Raw genomic sequence first — 12,593 nt, 5'->3', positions numbered from 1 at the left:
AGTGACTGGATGTGACTTCAGGGTGCCAACCTTAAGGAGGTGGTGAATGTATTTACATGGAAGAGAAGGAAAAAATGTGTGAGTGACCAGAATGACAACTTGTAACAGTGACTTGCTATGTCCAGAACCCTATTTCTTCTTCCTGAACTCAGCAGATAACTACTTTTCTGGGCTTCCCTTCAGTTCCATGGGGCCATGTGACTGAGTTTTAGTCTGTGGAACGTCAGGGGAAGTGATTTGTGCCACTTTCAGGCTGAGGCTTTCTGTAGTTGGTATGCCTTGTCCACATTATGTTGCTCATCCACACAGCTGGAAATAGATTACTCCAAGATGGTGGAATTGCAAGAATAAAGCAAAGCAAATCACAGGGAAGAGATACCCAATCCACCTTAAATTGTGATGTATTCAGAAATAGACCTCCGTTGTACTAACACATTGAAACATCAGTGTTTATCCATTGCAGAAGGCAGCATTAATTCCCTTGACTAATATAGAAGAACATTGTTATTTTTAGATGTTAAAAGCAACATAGTAATAGAGGAACACTGGTTTAATTATGACTGATAGAAACAGGAAGAAAACCACTACTAGAATTATAAAACTTCCAAATTAATAGTGGGAGAAAGTAAATAAGAGGTTTACCAATCTGCAAAACTAAGTAAAAGGAAAAAAGAAAACAAAAAAAATGTGTAGCTATTACAGCAGACACTGTCAATTACATACCTACCATCCATTCCAGCCCACCTCCCTCCCTTACAGGAAACCCCAGTTTGTTCAAGGAGTAACAGAGAACCCTGTTTCAGGAGAGGAAAGTTTGTACCCCAGCCTCAAAAGACAAAACACATTGGTCTAAACCTGTCATGTAATATGATTCTCATTAGCAAATGATTGATCTAGAAGTGATCAGATATCTCCATTTTTGACAAAGTAGATGTAGAAAGAAGTTCCAGTGAACGGGTTTCTTTCTCCAAACAAAAGGTAAAGACTCCTTAGGAGAAACCCCTTCACCCTTTCCTCTTTTATCTCACCTCTGTCTTCCTCCCTGGGATGAGGAAGTGATGCCCAGAGTTGCTGAAAGACTTAGCAACCATGAGGAAGAAAGCCACACAATAAGGATGAGTAAGCAGGAAGATAGAAGGAGATGGCCCCTGATGATCTTGTTGAGCAGATAAACCAATACTATCCACTGGTATTCAATACTATCCATCTGGCAGTTCACCTCCAGATTTCTCATCATTTGAGAAAAATAAAGAACATCAAAGAATAAAGTTCTACAATTATTAAATAACATGTAATATAAATATGAAAGCCTTATGTTATTAAACAACTGTTATATATTGTTATTTATGGTCAACCACATCCCTAACTGAAACAGATAACAAACACAAAGTAACACAGAAGTCCTAAACTGTAAGTATACTTATTAACATGAAGACATGAACAAAATTAATTCCTCAATTAAAAAATCTGAGGCTATCACATGTTATTAAAAATAAAATACAATTGTATACTATTTAAATATAACACATTTTTTAAAAGAAAAAGGTTGAAAATAAAGAGGTAGGAGATAATAGATGGTGCAAAGACAAACAAAAGTGACAATGTCAGACAGAGTAAATTCAAGGACGAATGTCTTAAACCAGACAAAGGGGATATTATGTGACAATAAAAGATGAAACCCACAAAGAAGATATAACAGTCATAAAACTTTACACAACATACAACATAGCAAACAACTGCATAAAACAAAAACTCCTAACAATGATAGGAGAATTTAAAAATGTATAAATACACATGGTGGGGAGTTTTACTATGTTTATTTCAGAACTTGGTAGATCAAATAGATTTTTAAAATTAATAATACAATAAACAAATTTTATTTAATAACTAAAATCTTTGCTCTTTAATATTGAGAATATATTTTATTCATTTTGGACATGTAATTCTGAGAAAAAAATTATAGGCCATATTCTCTAATAAAAATACAAAAATTAGAAATCAATGGAGGAAAAAAAACATTAAAAATATTAACTGCTCTATAATCAAGAAAATATCTCCTTGATAACCCAGGAATCTTAGAGGAAATCAAAACTGAAATTACACATTATCTAGGAGGGAAAATGTAGCAAAAAAAAATATGAGCACAAGTAACAATGAACTCAGAAGAAAACTTACAGGCTTAGGGCTTTTGTTTTTGATGTCCCCAAGAAGACATACCTCTCTTCTCCAAATATATAATAATAGTAGATACAAAATAAAAAGAAAAATACATTGGAATATAAGAAATGCATCTATGTATTTCTTACATGGAAATACAAGAAACAATGAGCATGGTGGAAGCCTCAGGCTTCCATGTGGGTCTTGAAGCAAATAGTGGTCACCAGGATTGTGTCCCTTAGAAAGTAAAGGGGACCCCTCTAAATGAAACAGGAGCCTGAACAGGATCATCATTGAAGACAGGGGCTGGTAATGTGCTTGACAAGTTCAATAAACAACAGGAAGGCTATTTCAGCTGTCACAGAGCAGGCAAAAAGAACTGGAAATGAAGTTGGAAGGCAGTGGCAGGACCAATCATATTGGAACTTGTTGGCCCTGGTATGAACTTTGCATTTTATTCTTCGTGAGATGAGAAGCCATTAGAAGGATTTCCAGCCAAAATGGAGGCATAGTGGATGCACTTTGCCTCCTCACACAAGCAAAAGAAGGACAACAACAAATTTAAAGACAAAAAACAACCAGAACTGCCAGAAAATTGAGTTGTATGGAAGTCTGACAACCAAGGAATTAAAGAAGAAACATTCATCCAGATCAGTAGGAGGGGCAGAGATGGGCAGCCAAGGCAGAGAGGATACGTGGCAAGGCAACAGCAGGGTGAGGTGGCAGCTGGCAGTCCCACATTTGCATGAGGATAAACTGGGAGGAACAAATTGGGAGCAAGACAGACCACACAACCCAGGGTTCCAGCACAGGAAAAGAAAGCCTCAAAACCTCTGGCTGTAAAACTTTTGGAGGTTGCAGTGGTGGGAGAAACTCACAGCCTCACAAGAAAGTTCATTGGAGGGACCCACAGGGTCCCAGAACATACACAAACCCACCCACCCAGGAATCAGCACCAGAAGGGCCCAGTTTGAGTGTGGGTAGTGGGAAAGTGACTTCAAGCAGGACAAGAGCCAAGCAAGCAGCATTGCTCCCTCTCTGACCCCTCCCCCACATACAGCACCACAACACAATGAAGTTGATTGCCCCACCCTGGTGAATAACTAAGGCTCCACCCCTTATAAGTAACAGCTGCACCAAGACAAAAAATATGACCCAAATGAAAGAATAGATCAAAACTCCAGAAAAAAAGCTAAGCAACGAGGAAATAGCCAACCTATCAGATGCAGAGTTCAAAACACTGGTAATCAGAATGCTCACAGAAAGGGTTGAGTATGGTTGCAAAATAGAGGAAAAAGTGAAGGTTATGCAAAGTGAAATAAAGAAAAATGTACAGGAAACCAACAGTGAACGGAAGGAAACCAGGACTCAAATCAACAGTTTGGACCAGAATGAAGAAATAAACACTCAACCAGAACAGAATGAAGAAACAAGAATTCAAAAATATGAGGAGAGGCTTAGGAACCTCCAGGACATCTTGAAACATTCCAACATCCGAATTATAGGGATGCCAGAAGAAGAAGAGCAAGAAATTGAAAACTTATTTGAAAAAAATAATGGAGAACTTTCCCAATCTGTCAAAGGAAATAGACTTCCGGGAAGCCCAGGAAGCTCAGAGAGTCCCAAAGAAGCTGGACCCAAGGAGGAACACACCAAGGCACATCATAATTACAATAACCAACATTGAAGATAAGGAGAGAATCTTAGAAGCAGCAAGAGAAAAGGACACAGTTACCTACAATGAAGTTCCCATAAGACCATCAGCTGATTTCTCCAAAGAGACCTTACAGGCAAAAAGGGGCTGGAAAGAAGTATTCTAAGTCATGAAAGGCAAGGACCTACATCCAAGATGACTCTATCCAGCAAAGCTATCATTTAGAATGGGAGGGCAGATAAAGTTCTTCCCAGATAAGGTCAAGTTAAAGGAGTTCATCATCACCAAGCCCTTATTATATGAAATGTTAAAGGGTTATCTAAGAAAAAGAAGAAGATCAAAAATATGAACAGTAAAATGATACAACAAACTCACAGCTATCTACAACTGAACCTAAAAAACAACAAAAATGAACTAAACAAAACAACTATAACAGGAACAGAACCACAGAAATGGAGATCACATGGAGGGTTATCAGCAGGAAGGTGGGGAGAGGAGAACGGGGGAAAGGTACAGGGAATAGTAGCATAAATGGTAGGTAGAAAGTAGACAGAGGGAGGTTAAGAATAGTATAGGAAATGGAGAAGCCAGAGAACTTCTATGTAGGACCCATGGACATGAACTAAGTGGGATTGGGGGTGGGGGAAATGCTAGTGGGAGGGAGAGTGCAGGGTGGAGGGGAATAAAAGGGAGAAAAAAATTGGGACAATTGTAATAGCATAATCAATAAAATATACTTTAAAAAATGAAAAAGAGAGAAGCCATTAGAAGTGGAGAGTGCAGAAAGTGTCAATCTCATTTATATTTCAAAATGTTCACTCTCCTAGTTGTATGGTAAACAAATGACAACAAGAAAACCTGTAGACCAGTTAGCATATGTGATACTCCAGGTGAAGAACTACTATCTCTTGGACTAAGGTGGTACTGGTGGAGGAGCTATAAAGTGATTGAAATTTAGGATAGACTCTAAATGAAAAAGCAGCATTTGTTTAAATTTAGGATATGAATTATGAAAGAAAAAAAACAAGAAAACACCTTTCTTTCAACTTAAGCAACAGAATGAGTGGTCATGTTATTGAAATGGGGAACACGAAAGGAACAACATGCAGAAATCATTTCTGTTGGCCAGATTAAGTTTGAAATGCTTATTAGACATCCAATAGGCATTTGGATGAAGTAAAGTTCAGAGGAGAGGCTGGGACTAATATACAAATGTTTGGAGTCATCAGTTTATGGATATTTAAAGTCACAAAACTGGATGAGAGCAAGTAGAGAGTGAGTATAGGTAGAAAAGAGAAGAGGTCCAATGACAGAGGCCAGGACACTCCAACCCTTAGGAGAGGACCCCAAAATAAGAAAAGGACAAATAAGCCTGTGAGGCAGGTGAACAATCAAAAGAGAGCCCTATCCCAGAAGTCAAGGGGAGATAGAATCTCAGGAATTAAAGGAGAAATCAATCGTGTCAAAGGCTGCTGATGGGTGGATGAGATAAAGACTGATAATTGACCACTGAATTCAGCAACATGGAAGTCACTGGTGATCTTGATAAGACTGGTTTCACGAGTTTGTGAAAAGGAATACTTGGAAAATTTAGAGGAAAATATGAAAGCATATGATTATAACTTTGTAGAAGGGAAGAATTTCTTTTACAAGACATAATAAGAATAAACTACAAGAGACAATATTGATAAATTTGAATACAGATTAAAGCTTAAAATTTCTATACACACAAAAAAAGAACATACCATAGAGACAATTGAAATCCAGCAAGTAAGAAAAGATATTTGAATACACATAACTGTCAAATGATTGTAACAATTAATAAAAGCAGTGATAACAGCTAACATTTGCAGAGGGCTTATCTGCTCATCATGCTTCAACATATTTTACATGTATTAACTTACAACTGTCTAGAACAGTCTTTCTCTCCTGGGTCCTGTAAGAGAAATAAGCCCTATAAAACCATTTGAATAATGATTTTTCTCATTTTTCTCAAAGACAGTAGATATAGATAGTACTAGTATAGATAGATTGTAAAAAAGTTAACTCATATACAACGTATCTTTTAGGGCAGTGGGTATCAAATAATTCACTCTCAGGATCCTTTACAGTCTTTAAAAATATGTTTCTCAAAGAGGTTTTGCTTATGGATTATATTTATCAATATTTAGCATATTCAAAATTAAAACTGATAAAATTTTGAATACTTACTTGAAATAATGGCAAATTCATTACACACTAACGTATCTAACATTTTTATGAAAAATAGCTATATGTTCTAAAGCAAAAAAATATTTCATTGGGCCCTGGCTGGTGTGGCTCAGTGGATTGAGTGCCAGCCTGGGAACCAAAGGGTCACTGGTTCTATTCCCAGTCAGGGCACATGCCTGGGTTGCAGACCAAGTCCCAAGTAGGGAGCACATGAAAGGCAACCACACATTGATGTTTCTCTCCCTCTCTTTCTCCCTTCCCCTCTCTCTCAAAATAAACAAATAAATAAACCTTTAAAAATATATATTTCATTGGAAGAGTTGCCTTGTTTCACATTTTTGCAAATCTATATAATGTCCAGCTTAACAGAAAGCAGCTGATTCTTATATCTGTGTCTGCATTTATTCCATTGCAATAGGTAATTTTAGTTGAAGTATATAAAAAATTTGCATAAGATAGTTATAAAAGAGACTAAAATAGAAAAATTGATAATTTTTCAGATATTTATTCATTCATCTTCTTTGACACTATACCAAAACTCAAACAAGCGGTAGTTTCTTAAATGTTAGTTATGATGTAGAACCTAAAACCATTTAGGTTTTACCTAAAAAAAATTATTGTATTTGACATATTAAAATTCATTGGTCATGTTAATTTCTTAGTTTTGATTAATGTACTATAGTGATAAAATATTATCAGTTAGGGAAAGTTAGATAAAGGATATATGGAGATTCTCTGAACTACTTTGCTACTCTTCTCTAAGTCTAAAGTTTCTTCAAAATAAAAATGTTAAAATTTTAAAAAGCAAAATAAAATAAAAATCAATTTTACTTTGAAAGGTTATTTTACTCATGCATGATTTTGAAACATTATTCACTGGTCCTTTGGGAAATATTGGTTCACTGAGTCAAGCAGATCTTCCGAATGTGGTCACATTTTATAACTATTTACAATATCAGAAAATCATGTTTCTTAATATCACTATGAATATCATGAGAAAAACCTTTAATATTGGGAATATAATAAACTCATTGTGACAGATACAAGTTTTGCAAAAATTCTAAATTTTGCCTGAATTTTATCATTGGCTACAATTTTATCATTGGTATAAATTCTATCAATTGTTTTCCTTGACATGACAGATTCACTTTATTCATTTCCAAATACCCAAGTCTGAGAAAAGGTAGTTTGTCTGTAAGTCTTATTTCAAGTAAAAGTTATATTCCATGAAAAAAGAGACTAGCTCAGCTGTCATAATATAAACACCACCCAGTCTTTCTTTCCCCAGTTCTTCATTATTGGAACACAGATGTGATGCTAAGTATCACAACCACCACCTGAGGACCCAGAATACTAAGCCACCATCTGAAGATCATCCAGGAAGAGTCAGACATATTAATGATATCATACAGCCACTAAGCCAGCTCTGGACTGCCTATTTCTAGATTTTGGGGTTAGGTGGAAAAAAAAGAACTCCTACTGTGGAAGTCCCTACTCCATCTCTGGTGATTGACTTTTCTGCTTCAGTTTAACAGCTGTCAGCTTATTGATATGAACAGATATTTCACAGAAGAGGAAACAAATATCAAACTAACACATTAGAGATACTTAATCACTAATTAAAGACAAGCATATGAAAACAGGAATGAAATATCTTTTCATTCCTACAAGATTGGTGAGAATAAAAAAGTCTGGTGGAGTAAGTTTTGCAAAGGATATGAAGCAAAAATAATTCTTAGAAATTACTAATGGTAGAAGGTACTGATACCAACCACTTTGAAGATATTCAGCAATATGTAGTAAAGTTCAAAATGTGATACATTATGTATAAGGAATAGCACTTCCAGGTACATAACTTATAGAATCTCTTTCTGATATGCCCAGAGAAATTTGAACAAGAAGGCTCACGGAAACATTATTCAAAATATGAGAAATTAGACTTCCAGACAAGATGGTGGCATAGGTAAACATGGCTCACCTCCTTGCACAACCACATCAAAATTACAAATAAAATATAGAACAACCATCACTCAGAACCATCATAAATCGAGTTTTATGGAATTAAAGAAACCACATCCACCCAGTCTGGTAGGAGGGGTGGAGAAGTGGAACAGGCTGGTCCCATATCCATGTGCAGTTGTTAAAGTTTCAGGAAAATTATCTCAGGAGTGAGGAGTCCCAGCCCCACAGCAGACCCCAGCCCAGGATTGCAGTGCCAGGAATATAGGTCCCCATAATATCTGGCTACAAAAATGGTGGGGATTGAGTAGGTGGAAAATCTGATAGAGTTCTAAGCAGTTGCCCTTAAAGAATCCACAGACGGACTTACTCAGACTTACTTCCTCTGAGCTCCAGCACCAGGATGGCAGCTTGAAAGGCACCACTGGCATACAGGGAGGAAACTGAGGTGCCTGGCATCTGGCAGGAGCGGGGGTACAGCTTTCTCCCAGATGGAAAGGTAGGCAGAGGCCACTGTCCCTTTTCTGAACCCTCCCACTACAAAGCCACAGAGCCAGCTGGTGGGAGCCATATCTGGGACTCCATCAACCTGGCTAAAACTGTTTGCCCACCCTAGAGATACCCTGAGACTCTGTCCCACCCAATTTATGGGCCCACCCAATATATAAATGGCTGGTCTTGGCTCATACTTCACAAATTCTTAAATCCTATCTAACAAGTAACAGCCAAGTGCACTTGCTGAGGGGCCCCAGGCCTGGTGCTAGCATTAGCCAGTCTAGATTCACAGCTTAGGTTCACCTGGGATCTACAAGTCCAGCACAAGTACCAGCCATCTCAGATGGCTTTATAGCTCAGGCATGGTGGTCCCAGGCAAAACACAGGTAGGGGCTGACCATGGCCTGCACCACCCAGGAAACCCCAGAGCCTGATCACCCAGTGGCCAACTACAGACCACAATGGAGAACCAACATCTTGTCCCTGCACACCTGATCCTCCAAGGAGGGTGGAGGTGGGTGGTCTGTGGTCACAGCCAGTCCTTGAGGCTGACTGGCCTGGGTAAATCCCTCCCAGGGCTTAACTTTAAGACGAGGGTGTACTCAGCCCACATGAAGGGTGCACCACAAGTACCCAGCTTGTGTGATAGGGGAGGCTGTGCCACTGGACCCTACACGACACCTACGACATTAGGCCATACTACCAAGACAGAGAGTCATAGCAGCTCTTCCTACTACATAGAAACAAACACAGGGAGGCTGCCAAAATGAGGAGACAAAGAAACATGGCCCAAGTGAAAGAACAGATCAAAACTGCAGAAAAAGGACTAAACAAAATGGAAATAAGCAATCTACCAGATGCAGAGTTCAAAACACTGGTTATAAGGATGCTCAAGGAACATAGTAAGGACCTCAACAATATAAAAAAGATATAGTCAAAAATGAAGGATAGACTTCTGGCCAAGATGGAGGCATAGGTAGACACACTGTGCCTCATCTCACAACCAAAAGAAGGACAACAACAATTTAAAAACAAAAAACAACCAGAACTGACAGAAAATCAAACTGTATGGAAGTCCGACAACCAAGGAGATAAAGAAGAAACATTCATCCAGACCAGTACAAGGGAAGGAGACAGGCAGCCAGGCAGAGAGGACTCACGGCAAGTCAGCAGCTGGCAGACCCAGGGAGGTGGTGGATTGTGGAGCAGGGTAGACAAAGTTGCAGCTGGCAGTGAGGCATAAGCTGGTGGATCAGGTGACAGACCCAGAGTTCCAGCATGGGGAAACAAAGCCTCAAACCACTGATTGAAAACACCTGTGGGGGGGTGAGGCAGCAGCAGGAGAAACTCCCAGACTCACAGGAACGTTTCTTGGAGAGACCCACATTGTCCTAGAACGTACACAAACCCACCCACAAGTGAATCAGCACCAGAAGGGCCCAATTTGATTGTGGGTAGCATGGGAAGTGACTGAAAACCATCAGAGAGCAAAGCAAGCACCATTGCTCCCTCTTGGACCCCTCCCCCACATACAGCATCACAGTGCAGGGATGAGCATTACTCCCCCCCAGTGAATACCTAAGGCTCCACTTCTTTATGTAACAGGCATGCCAAGACAAAAAAAAAATTACCCAATGAAAGAACAGATCAAAGCTCCAGAAAAAATACAACTAAGCAAGGAAGAGATAGCCAACCTATCAGATGCACAGTTCAAAACACTGATTATCAAGACGCTCACAGAATTCGTTGAATTTGTTCGAAAAGTAGATGAAAAAATGAAGCCTATGCCAAGAGAAACAAAGGAAAATGTACAGGGAACCAATAGTGATGCGAAGGAAACTGGAACTCAAATCAATGGTGTGGCCCAGAATGAAGAAAGAAACATCCAACCAGAAAAGAATGAAGAAACAAGAATTTGGAAAAATGAGGAGAGGCTTAGGAACCTCCAGGACATCTTGAAACATTCCAACATCCGAATTATAGGGGTGCCAGAAGGAGAAGAGGAAGAACAAACAATTGAAAACTTATTGGAACAAATAATGAAGGAGAACTTCCCTAATCTGGCAAAGGAAATAGACTTCCAGGAAGTCCAGGAAGCTCAGAGAGTCCCAAAGAAGCTGGACCCCAAGGAGGAACATAACAAGGCACATCATAATTACATTACCCAAGATTAAAGATAAGGAGAGAATCTTAGAAGCAGCAAGAGAAAAGAACACAGTTACCTGCAAAGGACTTCCCATAAGACTGTCAGCTGATTTCTCAAAAGAAATCTTACCAGCAGGAAGGGGTTGGAGAGAAGTATTCAAAGCCATGAAAGGCAAGGACCTACATCCAAGATGACTCTATCCAGCAAAACTATCATTTAGAATGGAAGGGAAGATAAAGTGCTTCTCAGATAAGGTAAAGTTAAAGGAGTTCATCATCACCAAGCCCTTATTATATGAAATGTTAAAGGGAGTTACTGAAGAAAAAGAAGATCAAAAATAGGAACAGTAAAAATGACAGCAAACTCACAGTTATTAACGACCACACCTAAAACAAAAACAAAAGAAAACTAGGCAAACAACTAGAACAGGAACAGAACCATAGAGATGGAGATCACATGGAGGGTTGTCAATAGGGGAGTGGGAGGGGGAGAGGGGGGAAAAGGTACAGAGAATAAGTAGCATAGATGATAGGTGGAAAATAGACAGGGGGAAGGTAAGAATAGTGTAGGAAATGTAGAAGCCAAATAACTTATAAGTATGACCCATGGACATGAACTATAGGGGGGGGCATGCGGGAGGGAGGGGGTGGGCAGGATGGAGTGGATTGGGGGGAGAAATGGGACAACTGTTATAGCATAATCAATAAATATATTTTTTTAAAAAAAAGAAAGTCAATACTCACAAATCAAAGGCATTCCTGTATACCAACAATGAAACTGCAGAAAAAGAAATCAGGAAAAAAATCCCATTTGATATAGCAACAAGAAAAAGAAAGTGCCTAGGAATAAAACTAACCAAGGAGGTAAAAGACCTGTAATCAGAAAACTACACAACACTGAAGAAAGAAATTAAGGAATACACAAACAAATGGAAGCATGTACCACTCTCATGGATTGGAAGAATTAACATCATCAAAACAGCCATACTACCCAAAGTGATTCACATATTCAATGCAATCCCTATTAAAGTACCCATGACATATTTCACAGATATAGAAGAATATATTGTTAAAAAATAAACAAATTTAAATTTAAAAAAAAGGAGAGACCGACCTCAGAACAAAAGACCTACACAGACTGAAAGTGAAGGGCTGAAAAAAAAAATATTCCAAGCAAAAGGACAGGGGAAAAATAGCCAGGGTAGCAATATTCATATCAGACAAAGTAGACTTCAAAAAAAGAGCCATAAAAAGAGACCCAGAGGGTCACTTCAGAATACTCAAGGGAAGAATCCATCAAGAAGACATAATCATTGTAAATATATATGCACCAACATGGGAGCACCAAAATACATTAAAAAAATCTTGGAGGACTTCAAGAAAAATATTGACAGCAACACAGTTATAGTACAGGATTTTAACACCCCACTGGCAAAAGCAGATAGATCTTCAAAAGAAAATATCAACAAGAATATTGCACCATTGAATGATGCCCTAAATCAAAGGGACTTAACTGATATCTATGGAACTTTTCATTCCAAAGAAGCAAAATACACATTCTTTTCAAATCCACATGGAACATTTTCAAAGATAGACCACATGGTAGGACACAAAACAAGCCTCAACAAGTTCAAGGAAATTGAAATCATATCGAGCATTTTCTCTGACCACAAGGGACTGAAACTAGAAAACAACCTCAATGAAAAAACCCCAAAACACTCAAACTCATGGAGATTGAATGACATGCTATTAAACAATGAAAGGGTGAAGAATGAGATTAAGGAATAAATCAAAAAGTTTCTAGAAACAAATGAAAATGAACTCACAACAGTCCAAAACCTATGGGACATAGCAAAGGCAGTCCTGAGAGGGAAGTTCATAGCGATACAGGTTTACCTAAAAAACATAGAAACATTTCAAATAAACAACCTAATCCTACACCTACAAGAACTCGAGGAACAACAACAAAGAC

This window comes from Desmodus rotundus, chromosome 4 (genome assembly GCF_022682495.2).
Source record: "Desmodus rotundus isolate HL8 chromosome 4, HLdesRot8A.1, whole genome shotgun sequence".
NCBI classification, from domain to species: Eukaryota; Metazoa; Chordata; class Mammalia; order Chiroptera; family Phyllostomidae; genus Desmodus; species Desmodus rotundus.
Note: the sequence above shows the minus strand (reverse complement) of the source record.